A 15,290-nucleotide genomic window follows, 5' to 3' on the forward strand; every position below is an offset into this window, starting at 1 on the left:
ATTTCGTCGATGAAATAATTTTTTCATCGAGAAATTCGCTAATTACACATTTGACCACGGGGGGCAGTGTTTGAAAAAAAACGCCACAGTCCTACTCAGTTACCTGCGACTGGCTGCGAGTTACCGTGTAGTTCCATTTCCAAAGTAAACATGAAGAGGTCACGGCGAAGTGGTGCGTGGGACCATTTTGAGTTAAAAAATGACTTGGTTCACTGCCAATACTGCGAAGCTATCCCAGAGGCTGGGGGAGACGAGGAGCCTGCGTTGTCTGACACGGACGAGGGCAGCGCAAACACCGGAGCCGCGGCCAGGCTAGCCAAGTTAGCACGGAGCTACCTGTGTATCACGGCGACGTCAGCCCCCTCAGAGCGGGTTTTTTCGGTGGCTGGACTGACGGTCACCAGGCTGTGTTCGCGTCTGACCCCAGAGCATGTTAACATGCTCATCTTTCTCAACAAAAACACGTAGTCTGGTACTGAGGTTGTATGTGAGTTAATGGTTATTTTTATGAAGCTTTCTCGACTCGGTACCTAGTTTGATAGTTTTGAATTACATTTGGCAAAACCTGTCAGACCTAAGTATTATATATTTGTAGTTGTTGTTTAACATTATGTTTTTTTATATTATTATTATTTTATTTTGGAGAAAAAAAAAACGAGGGTCAGTTGTGTTTAGTAGCACCGGCTTCTAGCTGTCGGCTCTGCTGCTTAAGATTACGGCAGCGCATATTTTGTTCATCTTGTAATAAAGATCTCAATGAGGAAACACGCTTTTTTTCTTCACTGCATTTTAATGTAGCTTATAAATAGTGAATTTTTTAACTTGAAAATATTAATGATTAATCGAAAATTCGTCATTAACTCTCCCGACGATCGACGAAGACAATTTAATCGAACGCCCATCCCTAATCCAGGCCCAACTCTTCTTTGGAAAGGGCTTCACTCGTCCATTTCCCAAGAAGAGTTGGGCCTGGTTTGTCCCACGACAGTTTCGTAATGAATTAAAATGTCTTTTTACTTTTCTCACAACACCATAAGAATTCTCTAACTTGGTGTATATTTTTCTCTTTGCAGTGCTATTTGCCATTTTTGCTGTTGTGCTACCGCAAGCAACTGTGTGATCATTCTAGTGTCCATAACATTTTTGCCGTCAACAGAGAGTCAGACCTCATAGTTTCAGCTGCAATAGTGGAGTGAAATGCTGGTGAATTTGAATTTTTCATCACATTATTCCTTTAATGTGGTTGGCAGTTAAAATAATTTCAATGTGTAATGTGCAGCCTTGTGGTGGTGCAGAACATCATTAACCTGTACATATGTACTGCATATATATATATACATATGTGTGTGTGTTGTAAATTCCAACAGACCTTGGTCAACTGCGAAACTCATTCTGATACCAAGTCAACATAGAACCACCCATTTGAACATCTGTTTGTCTTCACCTGATGATGTAGATAACTCAGATGAAAAGAGACTTTCTTCATGTTTACACATACCTTCTGTATGTCCTTATCGATACCAGCAGTGCCATCTTGGCCTCCTACAGCTGACACACAGCTTAAAACAGCACCGCTGCAGACAGGCAGGACACTGCCCCTCCCCTCACTAGCAGCTGAACACATCATTGCTAGTTTACAACAATGAGCTGGTGTCGCCAGCATAAAACCGACATACCTTAGCATTAGTCTACCCCTGGCCTGCGGGACACGTTTAACTATTAGAGATTAACCGATAGCCACATTAGCCATCACCTAAGTTATCATTAAGCTAGAGGGGGTGGCTATGGCTAATAATAAAACAATAAACGTTAATGTGGCAGCTAGGCAGCAAACGTTATCAGTCCTGCCCTTCTGTTATAATAATAGACAGTGTTCATTAAACAGGATAACGCAATTAATTGTGTCTGAAAAGTGTTATGTTTCTCTTCAAGTCCCAGACTGAAACTGATAAAAGTATACCAGCAACTAGACAGAAACAGTGATGTTGCTGTTATGGCATTTATTGTTCTAATCTTTATTTAAATAATGCATTCCTCATTATTTTTTGGCTTTTTCCCCAAATCCAACAGGGGTGGTTCAGCAGACATTACATTATATTTCATTTAGCTGATGCTTTTATCCAAAGCGACTTACAATAAGTGCATTCAACCATCAGGATACAAACCAAGAATCAAGAAAGTCCAATTTCTTCAAGAAAGCCAAACTACAAAGTGCTATATGTAAGAGCTATATAAGTGCTATTAAAGACAGAGGTAGGATGTAATGTATTAATTCTGCTGCAGGGATAGTGCATTTTTGTTTATAGCACATCAACACCGGGGTCTGTTGACATCTTCGTGGGTGTCTTCCATGTATATGACTCTGCTTTTTCATCTGGAGATATTTACTTTTGCATCTGTTGCTTGCAGTGAATCCTACAGAGGATCTCCTACTGTGTGCTCACATCGTCTCCTCCGGAGTTTTTACGGACTTTATTCTATGGAGGCAGGCTGAGAAAATCAGCAGAAACTCTAGAGCAGGGGTGTCAAACTCAATTTAGTTATGGGGCCACATACTGCCCACTTTGATCTCAAGTGGGCAGTATGTAAAATCATAGCATATAGCTTCGTACCCCCCCCTTTTTTTCACAGCGGCCGCCATGCTCCTCCGCCCTTGACGATGTCGCGTCGCTCAGGGTGTGGGGGTGGCGGATACCAACATGAAACCAACATAAGGGGGGGTCCGACCCGTCTTGGAACACGGAGAAAGGGCCGGCGCGCGCCGGCTGAGGTGGGATTCCAGCCCCCAAGGGCTCCGTGCACACCACTGCGTACCCCCTAAACCACTTCGCGTACACCGTACCCCATTTTGGGAAGCGATGGTCTATGGCAGGGGTCACCAACCTTTTTGAAACTGAGAGCTACTTCGAACGTACTGAGTAGTACTAAGGGCTACTTGTTTTTTATACAAACTTCCTGAATAACAAAGTTGTAAAGATCACCTTTTAATAATAATAATAATATATGTGAAGAGACTGTCTGATCACGTCAATGTTAATTATTTCTCACAATAATTATTAACAATGATTTCCACAACAATGATGGTAGGAAACAGATATATTAAAACATGCAACGTTTATTGGACCCCCTGGCGGGCCGTATCCGCCCCGCGGGCCGTATGTTTGACACCCCTGCTCTAGAGTCTCTCACTTGGACATTTGCTATTACACATACAGCCCCTTCAGAGAAACTCAAGAGGATCTCCAGAGTTCACAGGTTGACTTTAAGCTGTTCTAAAACTAGTTTGTGTTGTCTCTGTCAGTCAAGGAATAATTCTGAAATGATAATAATTTAGTATCTGATCTGATCATCCATAGCAGATTTATGCAGGACTCATGGCACCTAGTCTGTTTTATATACTAGATTATTCCATGTAATAGCCAAAAAAGCAACATCATAAATTCACATCTGCTTGAACCACTGTCATTTACAGCAGAGGAGGTAGATTGGTTTGTCCACTTATCAGAAGGTCTGAGGTTCAATCCCTGTCTCCTCCAGTCCACATGATGTTTCTTTCTGTTCCCTTTAAACTCCCCTATTTATGGCTTTTAATGAAGATGATCTAATATATGTGTGTTGACATAATGGTTATAATTTTAAATGTTTCAGGTTTGAGGGTAGAAAATTGTTGTAAATAGGCTACTGCCATTAAGAGGGCACACAGTCAAATACTCCCTTAGGTGAAACTAGTTGTGAGAAAAGGTGGATTGAGCATGATGTCACCTATTGTTTCCAGCTTGTCATTTGAAACCAGGTGAAAATGCATACGACTGCTTCCTTGCTGTTGTTTATGGAGGCAGAGGGACACTGAGGGGGATTCCAGTGCCAAGAGATTTTGAGTTGACCCTCATTCCAGGTGACCTGTTAAGCACAAGGAAACTCAACCAACCGTCTGTCATCATCTTCTGTGTTCTAAAAATTATATAAATAACAGCAATGAAAACAGACATGTTTTTTGTCTTTTTTTCGGTCAATTGTAGGTGAGCTAAATGTTCAAACCAAGAGTGGCTTCAGATTTGTGTCCCACAATCAGTTTTTATCGGCATTTGACTCTAATTCCAGATAACATCTTAATCTTCTCTATATTTACATAGTCCTAAGATAAGGCTAAGATAGGCCTGTCTACATTGCTGGAATTCTGATCAGGGGGGATTTCTCGTTTTTTAGATAACCATCCACAGCCCTATTCATGATAAGCACTCATACACTGCTCTGTTCAACGTCTCTTTCCTCCATATCAGCCAAGCTAGGAACGCCTGAGCATTTAGCTGCTTAAGGGGCGTGTTTTTGACCATTTGCTGGAGAGCATCACTTGATAGGCTGTGTCCATTAATATCCACTCTGATAAACATGGAGAGTAGCCACTAGTCGACTCTGCCTCTGGTAATGGGCTTCCTGCTTAGTAGGCACTTTCACTCTCCTGAACGGGAGAGTGTCGCCACTAACATAATTTACTTAACAATATGGCATCTGCTGAAGGTTAACATTTCTTGGTTCCTTAATTACTTATCTCTCAGCCTGTCTCATGAGTTTGGAAAAACAAATATTCACAATGCCCGTTGTTTTTTAGCAAATTATGAGGTTAGTAAGTAATGAAAGGCACTCAGATTTATTTTTTTTAACAAGAAGATGCTTAATGTTTGCATCCGTCTCTGCTGATGAGCATAATAGTGTCTGCAGACATGCTGGTGCCTGCAGCCTGCTGAAGCAGCAGAGAGCATTTTCCCACATAGAATGAATTAGCCTCTATTCTCAAGGGTTGTAGCCTTCCATCTCAACCTCCCTCTACAGGGCACCACATACAGGGGCACACAGAGGCCAAGTTGCGGCTCATCAGGAAGTTTATATGAAGTATGTGTTTCACCTTAGGAGTAGCAGCATATATATGCATATGGTCCTTTATCAGAGGCAAAGGGAAAATAACTGAGGTTTTTTAACTGCATAAAAATCCGGTAATTGTCAGATTGTAATTTTATTAATGATTCTATCTGGTTTGGTCTGTCATTTCACTCAGTAGAAAAAAAAATGTTTAAGATACTGAAAATACTGGATCTGGCATCTCATATAATAAAACTGTGACTTGCTTTTTGAATATTAAACCCCCAAATAATTGCATTCTCAGAAATTATTCTCAACTTGACACCTAATTAAAAAATATATAAATATTCAGCCACACTAAATGTAGAGAAGTTAAGGTTTCTGTTTGACACTGTGCTTTGTATTTGCTGAGGACATTGTCTTCATTCCAACATTTTGTACAGGGCTCAATTGGTTTTTACTCGTATTTTCCTTTTGCTAAACCCTTAAACAATCTCTCATTCTCTCTGTCAGGGTTTTATATATAAATAACTGACTCCCTCAGACTTCAATAGTCTGCATTCCTCTGCAGATTCTTCTGAATAATAAGGACCCTTTTTTCATAAAGGTAGCTTGGTAATGACAAAAGCAGCTGTAAGGACGAGTCATCCCTCCACCTTCTACCCCCAACTTAACCCCCATCACCAGCACCCACCCCCTGCAATCAGTGGCACTTCAGAGGGAGTAGGAATAGTTTGTTTGACCTTCATGACCTACTCTATCTATTTGTACTGGCATAGAGACAGAGAGAGAAACCAAGACTGGGAAAAAGCCGTTTTGCATCCTTTCCTGATATGTGTGCACTTATTGATCGAGCTTAACATAGCTGCCTCAATGTTGTGGCTCATGTCACTTACTACTTTGAGAATTTTGAGGAAGGAATTGTAAGATAATACCATCTATTTGTACAATTATTCAGGGACGAATATGTGCTGAATTGAAGCAGCATTATTACAAAAAATGATGTACTGCTATGTAATATTGTGTTGAAACTGTATCAAATATAAGACGGCAGTAGCGATCATATTTATGTAAATCTCGAATCATTATTCTTAAAATATTTTATTTCAAGTATGAAATTAAACCAAATAAGGATTAGAAATGCATCTTCAAGTGACATTTAGATTGAAATTCTGTATATTTATATGTACTGTATCAACATAACATATTGTCAATCAGCAGAGAACATCAGCAAAACAGTCATAACATTTTCTATAAAGAGCTACTAACTACATTTATAAATCTATATATAAGTGTAATATTTTTTTTAAATGATTAGCATCAATAGTACAGTTTCATCATATTCCTAAGTACATTTAAATTGAAATAGATATATAAATCTATAGATATAGATATATATATATCTTATGAAATATGCTGTCATGAAATAACAATAAATAACAGGTTTAAAAGGGTGAATACACACTGCAATCTGAATTCTTAAGTACTCTGTGTCTGGCTTTACTCTCATAGGGAACAAGGTTGCATGGCTTATTTAGAAGTTATGTTGTTCCTTTTAAAATCTGGCCTTTACCAAGTAAGTCAGCAAAGAGCATTGGATTTTAACAGTTGAACCAAAACTGCATGCCAAGCATATTTCTATTCAACATGTTCTAGTTGTGCAGGCTGTAGAGCAGTTTGTCCACTAATCAGAAGTGTGGGTTCATTCCCAGGCTCCTTCAGTCTGCATGTTCAAGCGTGTCCTAGGAGAAGACATTGAAGCCTTAATGTACCTGAAAGCTGAGTGAGAATGCAATGTGTGACAATGAGCTGTTGTTAAGACTAGAAAAGACTTGATGCAGTCCATTTATTTATATTCAAATATGTAGATTTTAAAGTTTAGCTGTAAAACATTCTATTCCAAGGTATCCTATGTTTTGTTTAGTTTGGGAGCAGCTAGAGTTTTTTTGGAAGTGGCAGGTGATGGTGGGAATGAGGGGAATGGAGGAATGCAAATGCGAACCATTCATGGCCTCCAGCTCTGTTGTTGCTGTATTACTTACAATCCTTGTATGTTGGGCCATGTTTATTTGTAGGTTATTTTGTTGGCCCCTACTCTGCCTGAATGTAGCATCAAGTCGTGGCCATATCCTTCTTTGAATTTCTATTCATGCCCATGACACAGATACCAAACCAACCTCTGCTGTTACATGTTACACGATAATTATGACCTAGGGCTAAACAAGACTGTAGGTCAAACCTAATATATGGCTGGGCAGTGTAAATTAACTTTTAATTTAAAAGGTCACAAAATATTGGAATACAATCATTTGCATCTTCGTGATGTAATCTTGTCCTATTTACATTCTGCCTAGTGTCAGCTGGTTTTAGCCCTATGTCTGTACGACTTTCTCCTACTCTATGTGCTCATATAAAACACAAGGTTTAAATACAGTTGAATTAATAATGAAGCTGCTCTATAACCTGTTTTACTGGTTCTATGTTTGACAATAGAATAAGTAATAAACAATGGATGAGACATGTCCGATTAAAGTGACATAAGTAGCTGTTGCTTCTGAGATATTTTCAAGCTGCTGCTCTGCTTACATTCTGATTTTATAACCACAAAATGGTCTGACAAAAAAGACATTTGTGCCAAGATAATGTAATTTAGGCAGGCCCAGGGGACTCAGCAGTGTGTGTGTCAATGTGAGTCAGGAGCACTTTTCAGCACTGAAGGCAAAAGCAAACAAAGAGCGTTGCCTTATCACTCCCTTTTCCCCTTATTGACTGGCTGTCCGGTTGCATCTAAATCTTATACCAAAGAAAATACTTATTCTTGTGTAGGACTTTTGATACTGTATATAGGGGAGTGAGGACATGCCATATACAGAGGATTAGGCGGTGGACTAGTGGGGAGAGGCGGTGGACTAGTGGCAGAAACTTGGACTATGGGCAGAAAAGGCACATGAGTGTGCCTGTGCATGTCTGTGCATGTGTTTGCAAAATGCATCTTAATTAGGAACTGTCAGTCAATTTGTTCCCAAATGTTACGTTCTCAGGCTGCCAGGCTAGGGATTACAGTTGGATCAAAGCATTCAGACACCTGCTGTATTGGGAAAATCTTTCATAGAAAGTGCAGGTGGTGAGCAATAATATAATGCGTCCAGATAAAGTTCATGCAACTGCAAAATAAACTGCTTGTGTTGATGGGGTGTTTGAGCTAAACCCTCTGGGAAAATGTTTATTTTGTTATCATTAGAAAGTTAGAAAAGGGGTAGGTGTATAGGCCATTTATAGCGCTTGATGACCACTCAAGGTAACTTAACAGTAAAGTTTATTGCCACTTCACCATCTCACACAGACAGTGTATCTATGGGTAGCACTTTTTCTATGAGAAGGGCACAGCTGTCAGGGATTCAGTATCTTGCCCAAGGAAATCCATTGATAGTTCTAGTCTGTAATATGATTAGCATCACTGCTTCAGGATCAGAGCAGAAGCAGCGGTTGGTTTGTATCGTGTCTGAGTCTCCTCCCCACAAACTCCTGCTGACCTGCACTCACTTTAAACTATACTTTACCAATAAACACATACACTCATCACAGTTTTTTTAGAACCTGAAGAGTACTACAGTTTACTTTGTATTTGTTTGATTCGCCGAAGAGTTTATGGGACATGTATTTAAACTCTGAAAATGTGATGAGCACACTTCTTGTAGGCTACTCTTTTCAAAATAAAAGCAAAAAAGTGTTTTATTGTGAAATACTTGCAGGAGCTGAAAATGCATGGCGTCATACTGTAGTACAGGTATTTATTTAAGTACATAGGACTACTTTTATACAATGAAATAGTGTAGTTATACCCAAAACACCAGAAAAGCTTTAGCTTTAGTTAAATTAAAAGTTAACAAAGAACTTCACGTAATAGTGTAATTTTGCCATTATAAAAGTGTCTAAGATTGGTATGGTACCCTGAGGTATATTAAGGTGTTCAGTACGCAACTCAAAATGTGAAATGACGGATGAACCTTGATGCAGTCAGACAGCTTCCCTTGAATACAATATACTCTGCATACGGACTCTGGCATTCAGCAAGACTCGCCTTTAACCAAACAGCTCAAAAGGAATTTGTTTATATGTTTTACAGTGCTCACACATACAGCTTTGCACCATAAAAACAACATAACAGATAATTTAGTTTCATTTTCATTTCCTGACTGGAAGAAGTCAAATCATCTGTGATTTCAAGGTGCATGTGCATGATTAAACTCTCTCAAACAGAAATTCTGTGTTAAAATAGGAACATACATTATACTGTGCATGCACATTCAACATCTGTTTAAGTGTTGCTTGACCCATTCTGAGCCAAATTTTTGGGCAAACGTAAAACTATGTTCAGAATGAGACGGAGTCCCTGTGTAGGCCCATTACGGGTTAAAATCTTAACACTACTGCATTTGGGAGGGGTGTGACTGATCTAACAAAGAGCAGCTAGTGGCTGCATGAATACATCTTAAATATGACAGTGCTAGCACAGCTTCATACATGCATGTGTGCATATGTGTATGAGGAAGACAAAGCAGATGTCTGCCCTAATTAAGCTTGCTGGTGGCCGTAGGTAGCAATTTAAACTGTCAGAGCCAGAGGAATCCACTGGGACAAGCTAGACTTGTTCTGACCTCGACACAATAAGTCACCAGCCATGTTTCTTAGGCTCCAGGTAACAACGATTTCTGACTGTTAACAGTTCTTTTGTCATGTGCTGCATGCCATAAAACCTGAGCTGTCTTGCTTAAAGGAACCACGGTTTCTCTGTAGTGGCAGCAGTAAGACCGATTTGAACAATGCAAAGGTAAACACAGAACAGTTGAGGACTGTACTGCGTTCCCTTTTGTTAAGCTGCTAAGTCAACTCAAGCTTTATTATGCTTAATATTACACTGCCAACATCATATCAAAAAGGATCTGTTTGCTTTAATTTTTCATTTAGTATACAAGTTGGTATGCAGTGATGGTGTTTAAAAGCTTTAGGTCTCAGTTTTTACAGGTGAAACATGTCTAAACCAGTGAGCAAGCTCCACATTTATAGCCTGTGCTGGAATGCAGTAAACTCAGTGTGCGTAAACAGAGAAGACGATGTGAGACAAGTAATGGCAGAGGACAGATGCATGAGTAAGGGTTGTAGGGGGTGGGGGTTCTTTGGCCACTGAACAAACCTTACTGACCCTAGCCTACAGATAGCTCCTAAAATTCAGCATATGCTGTGCTCTGCTAATTTTAAATATGAATTATTTAATTATTTATATATTTAGTGTCAGAACAAAGGTTGCACCCCACCTCTGCTGTCGTATCTTTTAAGTTCCACAAAGAACGGAAAAGAGATGTGCTTACATGTTGTACCTTGTCTTAACACATTTCTGTAAATTTAATGAAAATAGCATTATAATATATATATATATATATGTATGTGGAGAACCTCAAGTCTGGGAACCTCCAGTCCAGTTCCCAGACTTGAGGTTCTCCACATGAGAACTCTCAGCCAAAAGATTTTCAGCTGCAGAGGCTTTAATGGTTTTTACAGCATCCAGGAACATCTAAGGCTCGTTCATTTGAGTTCAGACCTCCTGCACGCATTTTTGTACCGTCACAAATGCTGTGATTAGCCTGACTGGATTTTGAAGCTCTGTGTGTGGCGACTGGGACAGGTTTCATGCCAGTGGTTTTACAGCTCCCACTCAGAAACGGATCAAAGAGTCTAGTCCACCATGAAAGTTATTCTTCTGCTATTTCAATAAACAGGATATGTTTTCAAACCTTTTATATGTGACTGCACATGAAATTCTTTATTTTTACAGTACAAACAAATACTAGATAGTAAATGTTTCCCTGACATTAGACTCAGTGTATATTGTTGTGTTTGCGAGAAAAACAAAATTAACAATTTGTTAACAACTAAAGAATATAATGTGTTGGCTGATTTGTATTATTGATGAATGTAAAAAGAAACATAATACTCAATCATTCCTGTGAATTGGCACTTTGTAGTGGCTATTTACTTACAGTTACATAATCACTTCCCCCCAAAATGTTGTAATCTATGTTATAGTGACAAACTAGCCTTCACAAAAAAGAAAATGCCCATCTGCCTGCCAATCAGAATTGACCTTTTGGTTTATCATGTAAGGCGTTAGAAAAATAAAGGTTTGAAATGTTGACACTGGATCAGACAACCGTCTTAAGCTTCACCTCAGATCGATGCAGATGGCAGATATTGACATAAGCATTGACGTACATATGGACTCTTGATTGCTGTTCGAGCTGGTGACAAATGATCTGTTAAGTGTGACCAGGCAAATCCACCATTGTCAGTGACCCTACGACTTGGCTGTAGGCCTCCAGAGTAATTCAGAGGTGTAGTTTTACACTAGTGAAAGTGACTGTGCAGATGGAAAAGGATTGTCCTCTTTAAGTGCTGACATTGTATCCATCATTAACCTTTGAGAGTTATCCCAAACCCCTCAGGTTTCAACCCAGCATCCCTCAGAGGGAAATATCAAAGAGACTTTTAGGAAAAGAAAGACTGTTCAGAATGAAAAACCGCAAAAAAAGTCTGAGTAAATGTTTTCTGGTATATTCAGTAATTTCACAATCATCATTGCAGACAAGATCAAAGATGTTTTCATTCAATGTGGTGGCCGTTTGGCTTGGTAAGACTTATTCATCTCACTGTCTCTTGCAGAACATCTTATCAATATGCCATGCTGTGTTTCTCTCTAGTGGGAATGCATTTAGATTACCAGAAGTACTTGAAAGCTAAAAGTGTGATTTGTTTTTGAGGAGGGGTAGACAATCTCCATTCAGAGTTGGAACGTACATTTGGCAGAAAAGCTCAAGTTAAAATGTGAGCTGTGGGATCAACACGTCTCCCCACTAATGTGCTGGAGCTTTGCCTTAATCTGATCCGTGGATCATGCTGGAGCTAATTGCCATCTGCTCACTTCCACTTCCTGGCCCTGGCACACTGGCTTGTTTTCAATTACATCTCCCGAAATAAGATTACAGCTTTCATTTTTATTTTTGGCGAGGAGAGCTGCATGGCTGCCTATCTACCAGGTGCCGGCCATTATGTGTGATTGGTGGAAGGGCCAGCAGCTTATTTTCCCCACTGTGTTGATGGGGTTTAGGCGCAGACCGGTGTAGCAAAATTATTCACACAGAGCCATTATTTATGTTTTGTAATCAGCTGTGTGATGGAAACCACAACATCACCCATTTAGGTGACTTTTTATCTTCTTCCTTGAACCTCCTGTTTGACTTGTTTAAATTTCCTTCGTCGAACATCTTCTCTTCTGGCCTAGATTATATAAATTGAACAACAATGAAGGAGAAAATATAGCATTACACAAATCCTTAATAGTCCACAATCGAATCCATCAACGTCTTATGACAAATTTGTGATAATTTGCGATTGTGCCATATATATATAAACACAGTACATTGTTTCAGCAATTACCTAGTCTCTGGCAGACACTGGGCTGTACTGTCATTACACACACAATGCAGATATGATCCTACGATATAGTACAAGCTAAGGTTAAAAGACACTGACTTGCTCACTTCTGTTAATGATAGTGCCTTGGTTGGCTGAGGATTTCATTAGTTCCATGAGAAACCTCTCTGGGATATGTATAATTGCACTTTATTGAATCAAAGCACAGAACATTTAGATTAGGTATGACTGAGCTAGTGATTAAACATAACTTATCTCATATTTGATACTCCAAAATGTTTTTACTCAATACACAAAATAATATGACAACTGCTGGTAAAATTTGAGGAATGTAAGGCCATTAGTAAACTTTTCTTCTTTATTGAATTCAATTCCGTTTTATATTCAGATTAAAGTATCATGAAAGGTATAAATAAAAAGATGCTTTCTCAAAGGAAGTGTAGTATACAGTGTTCTTCTTAGCTTGACGTTAAGTTATATCTCAACCATTTGAAAAATGTCTGTGGTTATCCACTAACCTTGTTTAAGTGCAGTGCTACATTACTGAGGTACCCTTATGATGTCTTGTTGGGTCAAGTGTTGTGCACATCACACACATGTTAACAGTAGGTAGGAGGCAGGTCGGAGGCAGGTCAAGAGGAAGTCTGTTTTCTGTTAATAGACATTGTATGGGTGAAGTAAACATCTCCTTCATACCACACACCTACATAATGCGACACAAACAGTGTCTACACACAGTAGGGTTCTCTCCCAACCGAGCTGCCATTTTTAGCTAGTCTACCGTCTGACTTCCAGTGTGTCTTTGATCACTTCCATGGCATAGACCCTTTTGATGACTCATGCAGATAGGCAGAATCATACCCTGGCAGAAACAACCCCTATCTGGCCCACTCACAGACTCAAGCTCATGTGACTTCCTGGGTCATGCAGAGTGGGCTGATATGGGATCAGTAATTGGCCAGTTTAGTTCATGAACATAGTTTAGAAATAAGCTGCTTTCCGACATTCACTGAAAGGAATGTGTGACGCAAATGTTCGAGTGAGAGCCTGCTTTCTATTGTTTACTCGTTATATCTGATGCATCAATGACATTGAATCTGACCCACCAACACAAATGCTCTTTCGTCTGCTGACCCTGAGAATGGAGTCAATCAGCCTTTTTTGCATCTTTGCATTCACTATATGTACTAACATTGGTCTGTAATGGTTTGAGACAACCGTTGACATTTTTAACTGATAACGAATTTCTAATTCATCTTAACACCTACTAATGTTAGGGTTATATATATACTATATATACTGTACTATTTGTATATACTGTCTAACAATAACATTACCATCATATCATCAGTACTATTACCATCATCTTGCCACTGCAGCTTATCTACCTATTTACAGTGCCTTGCATAAGTATTCACACCCTTTGGACTTTTCTACATTTTGTCATGGTATAACCACAGATTAAAATTTATTTCATCGTGAGTTTATGTAATGGACCAACACAAAATAGTGCATTATTTGGAAGTGGGGGGAAATATTACATGGATTTCACAATTATTTACAAATAAAAATCTGAAAAGTGTTGAGTGCATATGTATTCACCAACTTTACTGTGAAACCCCTAACAAAGATCTGGTGCAACCAATTGCATTCACAAGTCACATTTGCAAGTCACATAATTAGTAAATAGGGTCCACCTGTCTGCAATTTAATCTCAGTATAAATACACCTGTTCTGTGACGGACTCAGAGTTTTGTTGGAGATCATTACTGAACAAACAGCATCATGAAGACCAAGGAGCTCACCAAACAGGTCAGGGATAAAGTTGTGGAGAAATATGAAGCAGGGTTAGGTTATAAGAAAATATCCAGAGCTTTGAACATCTCTCTGAGCACCATAAAATCCATCATAAGAAAATGGAAAGAATGTGGCACAACCGCAAACCTACCAAGCGGAGGCCGTCCACCCAAACTGAAGAGTCGGACAAGGAGAAAATTAATCAGAGAAGCAACCAGGAGGCCCATGGTTACTCTGGAGGAGTTGCAGAGATCCACAGCTGAGGTGGGAGAATCTGTCCACAGGACAACTATTAGTCGTCTACTCCACAAATCTGGCCTTTATGGAAGAGTGGCAAGAAGAAAGCCATTGTTGAAAGGGATCCATAAAAAATCCCGTTTGGAGTTTGCCAGAAGCCATGTGGGAGACACAGCAAACATGTGGAAGAAGGTGCTCTGGTCAGATGAGACCAAAATTGAACTTTTTGGCCTCAATGCAAAACGCTATGTGTGGCGAAAACCCAGCACTGCCCATCACCCTGAGCACACCATCCCAACAGTGAAACATGGTGGTGGTAGCATCATGCTGTGGGGATGCTTCTCTTCAGCAGGTACAGGGAAACTGGTCAGAATAGAGGGAAAGATGGATGGAGCCAAATACAGGGAAATCCTTGAAGAAAATCTGATGCAGTCTGCAAAAGACTTGAGACTGGGGCGGAGGTTCATCTTCCAGCAGGACAATGACCCTAAACATACAGCCAGAGCTACAAAGAAATGGTTTGGATTAAAGAATGTTAATGTCTTAAAATGGCCCAGTCAAAGCCCAGACCTCAATCCAATAGAGAATCTATGGCAAGACTTGAAGATTGCGGTTCACAGACGGTCTCCATCCAATCTGACTGAGCTTCATCTTTTTTGCCAAGAAGAATGGACAAACCTTTCCATCTCTAGATGTGCAAAGCTGGTAGAGACATACCCCAAAAGACTTGCAGCTGTAATTGCAGCGAAAGGGGGTTCTACCAAGTATTGACACGGGGGTGAATACTTATGCACCCAACAGATGTCAACTTTTTTGTTCTCATTATTGTTTGTGTCACAATAAAATTTATTTTGCACCTCCAAAGTACTATGCATGTTTTGTTGATCAAATGGGAAAAAGTTTATTTAAGT

The 15,290-nt window shown here is 39.6% G+C and overlaps 1 protein-coding gene across 2 annotated transcripts in view; it reads left to right on the forward strand.

The window, feature by feature from the left end:
* Positions 1-15,290, forward strand: part of alcama (activated leukocyte cell adhesion molecule a) — a 64,455-nt gene that overhangs the window by 11,997 nt on the left and 37,168 nt on the right. The window lies entirely within an intron of this gene.

This window comes from Pleuronectes platessa, chromosome 15 (assembly GCF_947347685.1).
Source record: "Pleuronectes platessa chromosome 15, fPlePla1.1, whole genome shotgun sequence".
Lineage (NCBI taxonomy): Eukaryota > Metazoa > Chordata > Actinopteri > Pleuronectiformes > Pleuronectidae > Pleuronectes > Pleuronectes platessa.